We start from the raw sequence: 11918 nt of genomic DNA, 5'->3' as shown, positions 1-11918 counted from the left end.
TTTTCTGAATTTCCTTAACAAAGTACTTTCTTTCCTGTAACTAATGCAGAAGTGGGAAAAATAAGAAAAGAAATTGTCTACAAGTCTCAATATATTCCACTCCTCTAGCTGAGTAGGGTGATTGCTGTTAAAAGAGGAATTTCCGTCTTGGTCTGGAAATATCATACATATAAAATTCCCTGAAATATGCATCTTTTGCTATTTTAATTTGTCCTGAAGATAATACATTGATAAACTGTATGCTTTTTCTGTGCATATATGTCAAATCCTGGTTCTTCATGCCAACTTTACATAGCAAACAATAGTTGCAGAAATTTTTTGTTGGAGTTCTGTTATGCTACACTTGGCCTTGTTTTACAAATTTGATTGTGGTTTCTAAAATGTTTTGAATTCCTTAAGGGAGTTTTGCCATTTGTGTAGATGATGATCTCTACCCAATAGGCTTGTAAGCTGATGTTGAAACTGCTGACCCAAAGATGAACGCATTTGTTAGCCTGTTTCCCCAGAAGCACCAGTGAAGAAGGGGAAAGAACTGAAGGACCAAACTGACAATGGCAGTGTCATCGACACCAGTGTCCATCTGGTTTCCTGGGTGGGGCTCTGTGACCCCCCTGCCCTCTCCCAGTGATGGCCTCCTTGTGGGGAGCATCCTGTGGTAGAATCGGGGGGCCTGTGTTTGAACCTCAGGTCTGCCCTTTATGTGCAGCAAAGCCTTTGTTCCCTCAATGTCACAAAGGGACTGGGACACCCTTCCCTCTCCTCTGGTCTCCACCCATCTGGAGCCTATTCACTTGGACCAGAGCCCATCCTCTCCATGACAAAAGGAGGTTGATCTATTTGGTTCTCAGCCCTGGTGTCCCAGCACCCAGAAGAGTGGCCGGCCGGCAATCGACTCTCAGTAAATATTTGTTGAAGAAATGAATTCATAAATGGATGAATGAATGGACTCCCTGACTCTACCCACTCTTGCCTCATTCCCTGTGGATGGGTGAGGTGCTCCTCCGTGCTTCCCATCACATGCTGTGCTTCCTCCAGGATTTCTCAGCCCTGAGTGAACATCAGTCGGTATGATCTGTTGATGTCTTTTTAAAAAGGATACTCATGGGAAACGGACTTTGGCCCGGTGGTTAGGGCGTCCGTCTACCATATGGGAGGTCCGCGGTTCAAACCCCGGGCCTCCTTGACCCGTGTGGAGCTGGCCATGCGCAGTGCTGATGCACGCAAGGAGTGCCTTGCCACGCAAGGGTGTCCCCCGCGTGGGGGAGCCCCACGCGCAAGGAGTGCGCCTGTGAGGAGAGCCGCCCAGCGTGAAAAGAAAGTGCAGCCTGCCCAGGAATGGCGCCGCCCACACTTCCCGTGCCACTGACGACAACAGAAGCGGACAAAGAAACAAGACGCAGCAAATAGACACCAAGAACAGACAACCAGGGGAGGGGGGGAATTAAATAAATAAATAAATCTTTAAAAAAAAATAAAAATAAAAAAAATAAAAAGGATACTCATCCTGGAAACCCAGCCCCAGAGATTCCAACTCAGGTCTGGGCAGGGAGGATCACAAGTCTGTGAGCTTGTCCCCCAATCAGCCTGGGGCTTTCTTGATGACAGGGACCGTGTCTACTATGTTCGCATGGGCAGCCACAGGCACTGCTTTCATAAATGCTTCCTGACTCAAGCGCACGAGTGACTCAAGTGTGGCTTTGAGTAAGTCATCTACTTTAGGTTTTAGTGTCTCATTTGTGGAACAGGCTGGGTAGACGATCGGTCCTTAATTACCTTTGTAATGCTAAGATGAGAAGACGTGCACACACGAAGCCTGCGAGTCAGTGTGTGGAGGTTCAGATTGGAAATTTGATTATAATTTCAAGGCATACACTCATCAGCCAGCTGTGCGCCTGGGACCTGAGCAGCAGTGAGCTAAAGCACGCTGTGTTTATCCCTGATTTACATTCCTTTTCATTTGATTTGCTAGAGAGCCTGGATTTGTCAAGGATCTCAGTTCATTTGCTTCAGGCAGATGCACTTAGCTGCCCAGCATTCCAGGGAGCAGCGGCAGGGGCTGAGTAGGAGGGGAGGGGCAGCACTGGGATGGGGCTACCTCTCCAGCCACCCCCTTACCCATCCCCACACACTCTTCAGTCCCCGGAGGACATCGGAAGCGAGGCTCAGGGTCTTGCCTAGTTCTGGGGGACATGGCGAGACCGCCGTTGGCTCCGCAGCACCGTGCAGCACAAAAGTAGCTCAGGCCTGGCTGGGGTAAGGAAAGAATCCTGTCCCCAGGGGACTGGTCCTCTAATGAGGTGCTTCAAGGACAGGGATGGAGGAAAGGAGGTTCGGTGGGTTGACAAAGCCTTTGAAATCTCCAAATCTGTTAGGAACTAGTGAGAGATGGAGGAGACAGATTAGAAATCAGCTTTTGGCACTTCTGAGTCTCCCAAGCTGAGCACAGCTACCAAAAGCCCTCATCGCCTCTGCAAGGTCATCAGTGAGTGATGGAGCCAACAGGGAGGGAGCTGTGGATGGAGGAGAAGGGGGGTGGGGAGGAGGAAAGGAAAGAAAGGAAGAGGGAGGGGGCTGACAAAACGCAGGCAAGTGCGCTCTCAGGGGCTGAGACTCTGGAAAACAAATTTGGAAACATTATCCCACAAGATCTCCGTTGAAGACATTAAGGCCAGAGGCCCATAGGGACCCATTGAAGAGAGGAGGCCAGAGGCAGGGATCTGCGAGGCTCAGTTGTTCTGGCGAAGTCAGAACAGCGTGAGCCAAACCGCTCGTGAAGAGGTAGGGGATTCGACCAATGCTGGGAACCACGTCAAGATGAGGGCATCGCTAACATTCTTGAGGTCCCCGTAGGAAAGGGGCTTGTTTAATTTAAGAAGGGGCTGTGAAAAGCTGAATTCCACTCTGGGGGCTCTGTTGAAGCAGAAAAATAAGAAGAAGAAAAAGTTCTTCCATAGGCCATTTGGAAAGCTGTCACACGATCCCATTCGTTCTGTTCCAGGGTTCACGGCACCGAGCAAACCCCATGGGCCCTCGTCTGTGATTGCTCCCTGACGTGACACCGACTCATGAGTTCAGAGGATTTGGAATCCACTGAGGCCATGTTTATTATACTTTGCCCTTTTGTGGTAAAGTTTTTTCATCTTGGAATGGATTCCTATAGCTCCCTGGGCAGCTGCCATTCTGCCTTGCCAGAAATTAAAAAAATAAAAAAGTAAATTAAAAAATAAAAGCTGAGAAGGCTTTAGTCAGCTATAGATAATATGAGAGATACGCAATCAGGAAGGAAGTTGTGGGTGGATGTGGGGCAAGTCCCTTGGTATTAGGGGGATGCACAGGACAGCTATCAGATCGGGGGGCACTGGTATTTATGCTGAACATTCAAAAATGTCACTTCCTGCAACACCAGGCTTCACACTAAGATTCTCGCCTTGGGCGCCAGGAATGCAGTCTGAGCTCCCCTGGCAGAAGTTCTCCAATTTTTCCAAATGTGTTTCAGTCATGTTGGAAAGTGAATTTAAATACCAGGCAGAGGGCAAGGACTTCTGGCATCTCTTGGGATCCTGAAATGCTGAAAGAGACAAACTGAAACTCTGCCCTCTACCTCTTGTAATGCTGAGTCATATTAACATTTAAAATGAGCAAATGCTCTCTGCTGTTGGGATTGATGCATTGGGATTTTGCATATACTGCCGTTACTATTTATGAGAATTTGGTGGCCTCTTTATATTCAGAACCACAGAAGGTCGTTGTCAATGGAGAGCTCAAGAAGCGAGCACTCTGCACGGATTCCTCAGTCCTGGTGAGAAGAGGCTGGACACAGGGGGTCCTAATACTTTTAGCCCTGTATGTGGCATCAAAGCTCATGGGAAAGTGATGAATGCAAAACTATGTGATAATACCGAATACCATTGGTTGTACGTTTTGGATGAATTGAATGCTTTATTAATATGTACCAATAAAATTGATTTAAAAAGAAACAAAAACTCATGGGAGCCAGTGATCCATCTGTTTCCTCCAAACTTGTTGTGAATTGTGGCAAGACCATTGATATGGTTGTGCTCATTTGCCCAGGCTGCTATGACAAATACCACTCAGAGGATTGGCCTAAACAACGGGGATTTATTGTCTCAAGCTTTTGGAGGCCAGAAGTTAGAAAGCAAGGGGTTGGTAAGGCCATACTTTCTCTAAGGTCTATTGAGTTCTGGTAATAGCTTCCCAGCAATCCTCTGGCACATGGCAACCTCTCTCTTTAGTTTTGTTCTCCTATTTCTGCCATCTACCTACTTCTGGCTGCTTCTAACTGGTTGTGTCTGAATTTCCTATACCTTATAAGGACTTGTGGCAGTTTGATAATATTTATGAATTCCAAAAAAGAGATATTGATTATGTTTGTAAACTAATTTATTCCTCTAGGCATGATACTCTTTGATTGTATCAGAGTTAGCTGAGATGTCTTCGATCAAATTATGTTAAGATTAGGGCTTTGGTTCAACCATGTCATTAAGGTGTGCAGGATTGAGTCGCCACCCCCTTGGTAGGCTGATAAAAAAAGACTCTCACATGGAGGAGAATACAGAGGAAGAGAAACAGTTCCATTAAACACAGCAGAGGCCCGGGAAGAGAGATGAGCCTGATAGCCTACAGCTGACCTTGTGAAGCAAGCAGAGCAGCTGAGCACAGAAGAATTGAGTCCCAGGAAGAGAGACAAGCCTTATGCCTGCCTACAGCTGAGATTGGAAGAAGCTGGACCCACAGAACCTTAAAAGGAAGAGGAAAGCTGAGCCCTTACAGATGTTACCCGCCATCTTGCATCAACATGTGACAATAGGGTTTGGTAAGGAAGTAACCTTAACCTTCAATTGGACTCTTTAGGGTGTCCTACATGTAAGCTTCTACCCCAAATAAATACCCTTTATAAAAGCCAACAGGTTTCTGGTACTTTGCATCAGCACCCCTTTGGCTGACGAACACAGGACTCCAGTCTTATGGATTAAGCCTCCCCATCCTGATTCAATTTAGTCTCATCTAAACAGGATCTTTAAAGATTGTGCTCACAAATGAGTTCATATCTTAACTAATAATAACATCTTCAAAGGTCCTATTTCCAAATGGATTCACACCCACAGGAACGTGAACCAAAACTAAACAGTTCCTTCGTGGGTAACATGATTCAATCCCAACAATGGTCTACCCCAAAAAGTGCAGGTATGCTGCTTTCATCTTTACCATCCAAGGCTGCCTCTGGAGATCCTCCTGGAGATCCAATTTGCTGGCCTGCGTTGGTTTTTCTTTGGCGCCTGCTGATTCCTTCTCTCTTATGTCCTGGGCTACTGCTGCACTTGTCATCAGAGTGTTGAAGGAAAGGAAGCTGAAGCATGAGTTCACACCCTTCCTTTACCTTCTGACTTAACATTACCCAGGAGATTTAAAATTTTTAAGTATTGTCCTTCATATAATGTACAGGATCCATCTATTGGTGTGAGGATAATTAAACAGAAAACCAAGTAAACAGAGTTAGTATTACTCAGACAACAGGCAAAAAGGGGGAGGAGTTGGTTAGAATAGAAGATTTGGGGCTAACTAGAAAAAATGAATGGCATTAGGATAACTAGATACTGCAAAAATACAAACTATTCCATTTTAATGACAACACAACAGATATTTATTTCTAGCTTCTGAATATTTTGTTGCAATATTTTTGATTGATGGAGGACTTACCACATTGTGGCAATTTGGGATACTTGCTTCTTCCATTTTGTGGTTCACCCATCCTTGGGCCTTAGAGGAAGAGAGTATTCGGAGATGGCATCCCCAGTTCTTGACTGCCTGTGCTGGAAGTGACACAGTTCATTTCCACCCATATTCTTGTTCTGATTCTTTATTGATGCATAACAAATCACCCCCAAACTTGGCGGCTTAAAGCAATGACAACATGCGTTTTGTTCATGAATCGGCAGTTTGGGCAGGACTCAGTGGAAGCAGCTTGTTTTGTTTTACTTAGGGTCTGCTGAGATTGCATGAAGGCTGTGAACTGCAACCATTGGCAGACTCACTCTCCCATTTTGAAGGCTGGCTGTCTGCTAGTGATTCGACCAGGCTGCAGTCAGAGCACCTACACTGGAACTCACCGTGAGGCTTGGATCCTCACAACATAGTGGCTGGCTTCCAAGGGTGAGAGTCCCAAGAGGACTGCACAGAAGCTGTATCATCATTCATGACTTGCCTGCTGAGCCTCACAGGCCTGCCCAGATTAGAGGGAAAAAAACATGGACCCCACTACTGGATGCAGGAGTGCCACATCCATCATCAGACCACATGAAATGGGACATATTGGTGTGGCCATCTTTAGAAAATACAATTGGCCACAATTCCATTGGTGAGGACTAGTTGTGTGAGGCCACCTAGATGCAAGACAGACTAGAAACTATGGCACCTAGCTGGGCAGCCACTTCAAAGTGACAAGCATGGTAAGAAAGTCTGCATTTTGGTTATTGCTAGCATCCTCTGCTTCGTGCAATAAGAAGAATCTTTTTTCTTAAATGGGCCCATTATAACACTCGCTGATCAAATGGAGACATTTGCAAAGATACTTTGTAGAGAAAGCAGCACCATGTTGTGCATGCTTGAGGTCTTGCTTGACAGGAAACTGCTACTCTGTGGTTCTCACATGGCATTCTTATATTCTCCACTCTTAGGATAATCCTGTGGAGTCTAACCAGGCCATAGTGGGCCTCAGGCTCAGCTTGGCAGCTGCAGAGATGTGGCATGGTAGGACACCTGGCATAGGTTCTGACCTCACCAGTTAGTCCTCTCTCCTCCTCCCCTGGATCCGTCACAAGTTGAACATCTCCAACTTTCTATTGAAGTGAGGAATTGTAGTGATGAGAGTAAGGCCGTAGGAACTTTGTTCATCAGCAAGCTTAATGTATACCTACTGTGTGCCAGGCACTGTGCTAAGCACTGAAAAAACCCTGGAAAGCAGACCGGAGAAGGGCAAAGCCATCTAAAGCAGGGCTTGTGCATGGCTTCAGCTGCAGCTCAGCCAAGAGTGCAGTAGCACATAAAGACGAGGTAGATGGATAACAAAGAAGAATCTAGTGGCTTCTGTACCATTCTGGTGGCTGCTTCAATTAACCTAATTAAACTGCCTAACTGGTTAACTACATGCTTCCCATGTCAAATGTGTAAATGAATGATGAAAGATGAAATGATAGGGACATTCTTGCCATACACTTATCTGGGGCAATTAATTATAACCGTCTGGAATGGCATTTGCGCCTTGGAATATGGAGGCAGCTGAAGAAATTATGTATGTACTGCTGCAACTAATTTGCATTTAATTGTAATCGGCATTCGTTTAGGGTCGTGGCAGCTGAGCTGCACTGTGTGTCAGCCAGACACTTCAACAGATCATGAAATTACCCTTGGAGTACTTCAGGGATGCTGACTGCATTGGTAACAAGTGGCAGTTTGACACACAAGAAGCGTCCTTCCTCAGAAAAGAGACAGACCATGAAAGAAATGTCAAAATCAGGAATGGAGAAAATCACTGGGTGCCTTTGGAAATGCTGTGCCCCGGTCCCTTTGGGGGGAAAGAAAACAACCCCGGACCTCTTTAATCCTCCTCTTTCAGCTACAGCAGTAGAATTAAAGCATGTTTTTCTAAATTGGCAGAGAATGAGTGGTGTTTGAACAAAGAACACATCAAATGTGGGACAACTTCATAGGAAGGGCCTAACAGAAAGAATAAAGAAAACAGAAGCCCAGACCTGTACCGGCTTTGACGCCTGTCCAGGGAGAAGACTTCATTGGTCATTAAGGAAGCTTAATCCTTGCTTTTCTGGACATGGGAAGCCTCTATTCAGGATTACCTCATTGGAATATATAAGATGTGACCATAAAATCGAAAGACAAAACATGCTCACAAACAGGACTTCTACATTCAACTGTGTGCCATCAGCTTGGGTGGCTCTAGCCTTGACCCTGACAATGTCATTATTCAAAACATTTTTGGAATTTCTGTTCAGAGACTGAAGCATATTATTTCGAGTATTTTCGCTCTGAAATAATTTATAAACAAATCTGGAGAAAAAGGTAGGTATGGAAGCTATTACTAATATAGATGTGTGTGTGTTTAAGTCACAAAGGAGTTATGTTAAGGCAAAGGAATGTTTTTATATGTAGATTTTAACTTGGCTCTGAAGGGACTTCTTGAAAAGCGCTAGCCACTCGTTTTGAAAGATACTTACATTGCTAGAAGGCGTCTATGGCCTAATGTTTTACATACTTATTTGACCATGGGATCCTTTCTTCAATATCTTTTTTTTTTTAATACCAGAAATTGTTTTTTTTTAAAAATTTTTAAAAGATTTATTTATTTATTTATCCCCCCCTCCCCCACCCTGGTTGTCTGTTCTCTGTGTCTATTTGCTGGGTCTTCTTCTTTGTCCGCTTCTGTTGTTGTCAGCAGCACGGGAATCTGTGTTTTTGTTGCATCATCTTGTTGTGTCAGCTCTCCTTGTGTGTGGCGCCATTCTTGGGCAGGCTGCACTTTCTTTTGCACTGGGTGACTCTCCTTACGGTTGCACTCCTTGTGCGTGGGGCTCCCCTACACGGGGGACACCCCTGCGTGGCAGGGCACTCCTTGCACGCATCAGCACTGCGCTTGGGCCAGCTCCACATGGGTCAAGGAGGCCCGGGGTTTGAACCGCAGACCTCCCATGTGGTAGATGGATGCCCTAACCACTGGGCCAAGTCCTCTTCCCTTCAATATCTTTTATTAACAATGCTTGTAACCACCATTCCTCAAAACAACCTTTGGGAAATGCTGATTTGCAGCAATCACCCAAAAAAGGTATATAGGAATACTAGGGAAGACAGTAGGGGTTTCAGGAGAAACAGGGGAAATTGACCTCATGCCTCTAATTCTCCCCTCCCAATATAATAGCAAAGGAATCAGAAAAATAAACCATCAAAGACAGTAGAAGACAACAGAGGGCAAGGGATTTCAATAAGTTCCTAGGAAACGAGAAGCATGGGAGACGACAATGACTTAATAGAGCAGAGGAAACAGAAAACTTAGATACTTGAGGAGGAGATACTGATATGGGCTGTGTGTGGAGGGGTGCTGTATGTTTCTTCATAAATAAGCTGGGCTGTGTGTGTAAGCTAAATATGCTAATTCAAGCTTACGGAATATGGAAGATATGTGTGTGGGGTGGAGTATGTGTCAATTCAGATTTACCTAGAGAGTATGTGTTAATTCAAGGCCAATCTGATACTCAGATAAAACACTTGAAACTCTAAAAAACTCACAAAAAGTCCTTTTGCATATGAACACCACTGTTTGATTCCCAATTCCTACATCCTCTGTATAAAAGAAACCCAAAGATCCTATTTGGGGCTTGGGTTTTTAAAAAGGAACATTCCTGAGCCCAGCCAGTTGTTCATAAATTTTCCTTCCCAAAATTATTACCGAGTCCTGGCCTTCCATACTTGATCACTGAATCTCTCTGCTTCCACAACAATACAATTGAGAGGTGAGTTGACGTAACCCTCTGCCCACAAGGAGGCTCAGAACTTGGAAGCACAAAGTATTGTTTTGAAACATAGTTGGTTAGTTAGATGTTGTGCTAAAATAGGGACACCACCAGAAAGTCTACATGTGGAAAGGTTACTCAGATGCATTCCTCTACCTAACATCCATTTCCAATCAAGAACTAGATGTTTGTTATTCTTTGGGGAAAGTGAACCTGAGAGGCTCTAAATTCCAGGACTTAAGACAGAGTTAGGTGTGGAGGGAGGGAAGGTTGAAGAACGTACCTGAAGGCAAGGAGATCAAGTGAACATATTTGTAATGGGTGATGGACTCAGTTATCCCCTTCCCTACCCTCCTTCCATACCACTGGTAGCAAGTGGCTAATATTTCTCAGGCAGGAGGTTGGAGGATTAAGATTCTTTTATGGAGAATTTGATAATCCCAGAGAAAGGCCTGCATGTATTAACATTTGAAGATTCTTCCCTTTAAAAAGCTGGTTTGCCAACACACACATGTGCAGACAAATGATTTTTGACAAAGATGCCAAGTCCACTCAATGGGGAAAGAATAGTCTCTTCAACAAATGGTGCTGGGAAGACTGGATATCTATATGCAAAAGAATGAAAGTGGACCCATATCTCATACCGTGTATGAAAGTGTGGACTATAATGTAGACCACTGTCCATGCATGTACTGCAGCGGTTCTCCAGAATGTATTCGCCGGGTGCAGATGGATGTGCTACAATGATGGAAGAGTTTGTTGATATGGGAGGGATGGCGTGGGTGGGGTGGGGGGTTTATGGGGACCTCATATTTTTTTAATATAACATTTAAAAGAAAATAAAGAAGAAGAAGAAGAAAAAAAATTCAAAGTGGACCAAAGACCTAAATGTAAGAGCTAAAACTCTGTAAAACTCTTAGAGTAAAACCTAGGCCTTAATCTTTATGACCTTGGATTAGGCAATGGTTTCTTACATGTGATACCAGAAACATGAGCAAAAAAGGAAAAGAGAGATAAATGAACTTCATCAAAATTAAAAACTGTGGTGCATCAAATGACATTATTAAGAAAGTGAAAAAACAACCTACAGGGTAGAAGGAAGTATTTGGAAGTCATATATATATAGTAAGGGTTTAATATTCAGTATATATAAAGAAATAGAACTCAACAAAAAGACAAACAGCCCAATTTAAAAATGGTTAAAGGACTTGAGTAGATATTTCTCCAAAGAATATATATAAATGGTCATTTAGCACATGAAAAGGTGCTACAAACACAGCGGCACTGAGATATGTATGTGAATGTGATTAGAAGGGAAAATGTTAGATTGTATGTATAACAGGATAAAAATTGTAAAGAATCCATGGAAATACATTACAAAAGCTGTGAACCGCAAGTTAAACCATGGTCTTTAACTAATGGTACAATTGCAAAGGTGTGCTATCATCAATTGTAACAGGTCTTCCACACCAATGCAAGGTGGCGGTGGTATGGTAGTATAGGGAACAACTGTGTACTGCATATGCTTGTTCTATAAAATGACAACTTCTCCAACAAAGAAAAAAATGATTGTATACAACCATTGTGTGATGGTTGTACAACTTTGTGAACATGCTAAAAACCATTTTAAATGAATTGTACACTTTTAATGGGTGAACTGAATGGTATGTGAATTATATCTCAATAAAGCGGTTATTTTTAAAAATATGCTCCACATCATTAGCCATTAGGGAAATGCAAATCAAAACCACAATGAGACACCATCTCATGCTCATTATAATGGAAATTATTTTTTTAAAAAGGAAAATAACAAGTGCTGGTGAGGCTGTGGAGAATAGGAACCCTTGTACATTGTTGATGGGGATGTAAAATAATGTAGCTGCTATGGAAAACAGTTTTCTCACAAAATAAACATAGACCTTTAGTATATCATTTGACTAATCTGTGTTCATCTGTGTATCTTTCTGAAAACTAGAGGAAGAATTGATTTAGTAGTTGGAATTAGATGAGATAAAAAGCGCTTAAGCAGAACTTTTTAGGGTGATGCTTCCATAACTTGTTGAGCTGCCTTTTTCTATTTTATTCTTTGAATTTGAAATAAAGTTATTAAAAAAAAAAATAAGCATAGAACTACCATATAATCTGGCAATCCTACTTCATCCAAAAGATTTGAAAGCAGGGATTTGAACAGATATTTGTAAACCAATGTTTATAGCAGCATTATTCACAATAGCCAAAAAATGGAAGCAACCCAAGTATCCTCAAGAGATGAATGTATAAACAAAGTGTGGAATATACATACAATGGAATATCATTCAGCTGTAAAAATGAATGAACTTCTGATACATGTGACATGGATGAATCTTGAAGGTATCATTT

This window comes from Dasypus novemcinctus, chromosome 5 (genome assembly GCF_030445035.2).
Source record: "Dasypus novemcinctus isolate mDasNov1 chromosome 5, mDasNov1.1.hap2, whole genome shotgun sequence".
Lineage (NCBI taxonomy): Eukaryota > Metazoa > Chordata > Mammalia > Cingulata > Dasypodidae > Dasypus > Dasypus novemcinctus.
The sequence above is the reverse complement of the archived record's forward strand: the minus strand, read 5'-3'. Positions refer to the sequence as shown.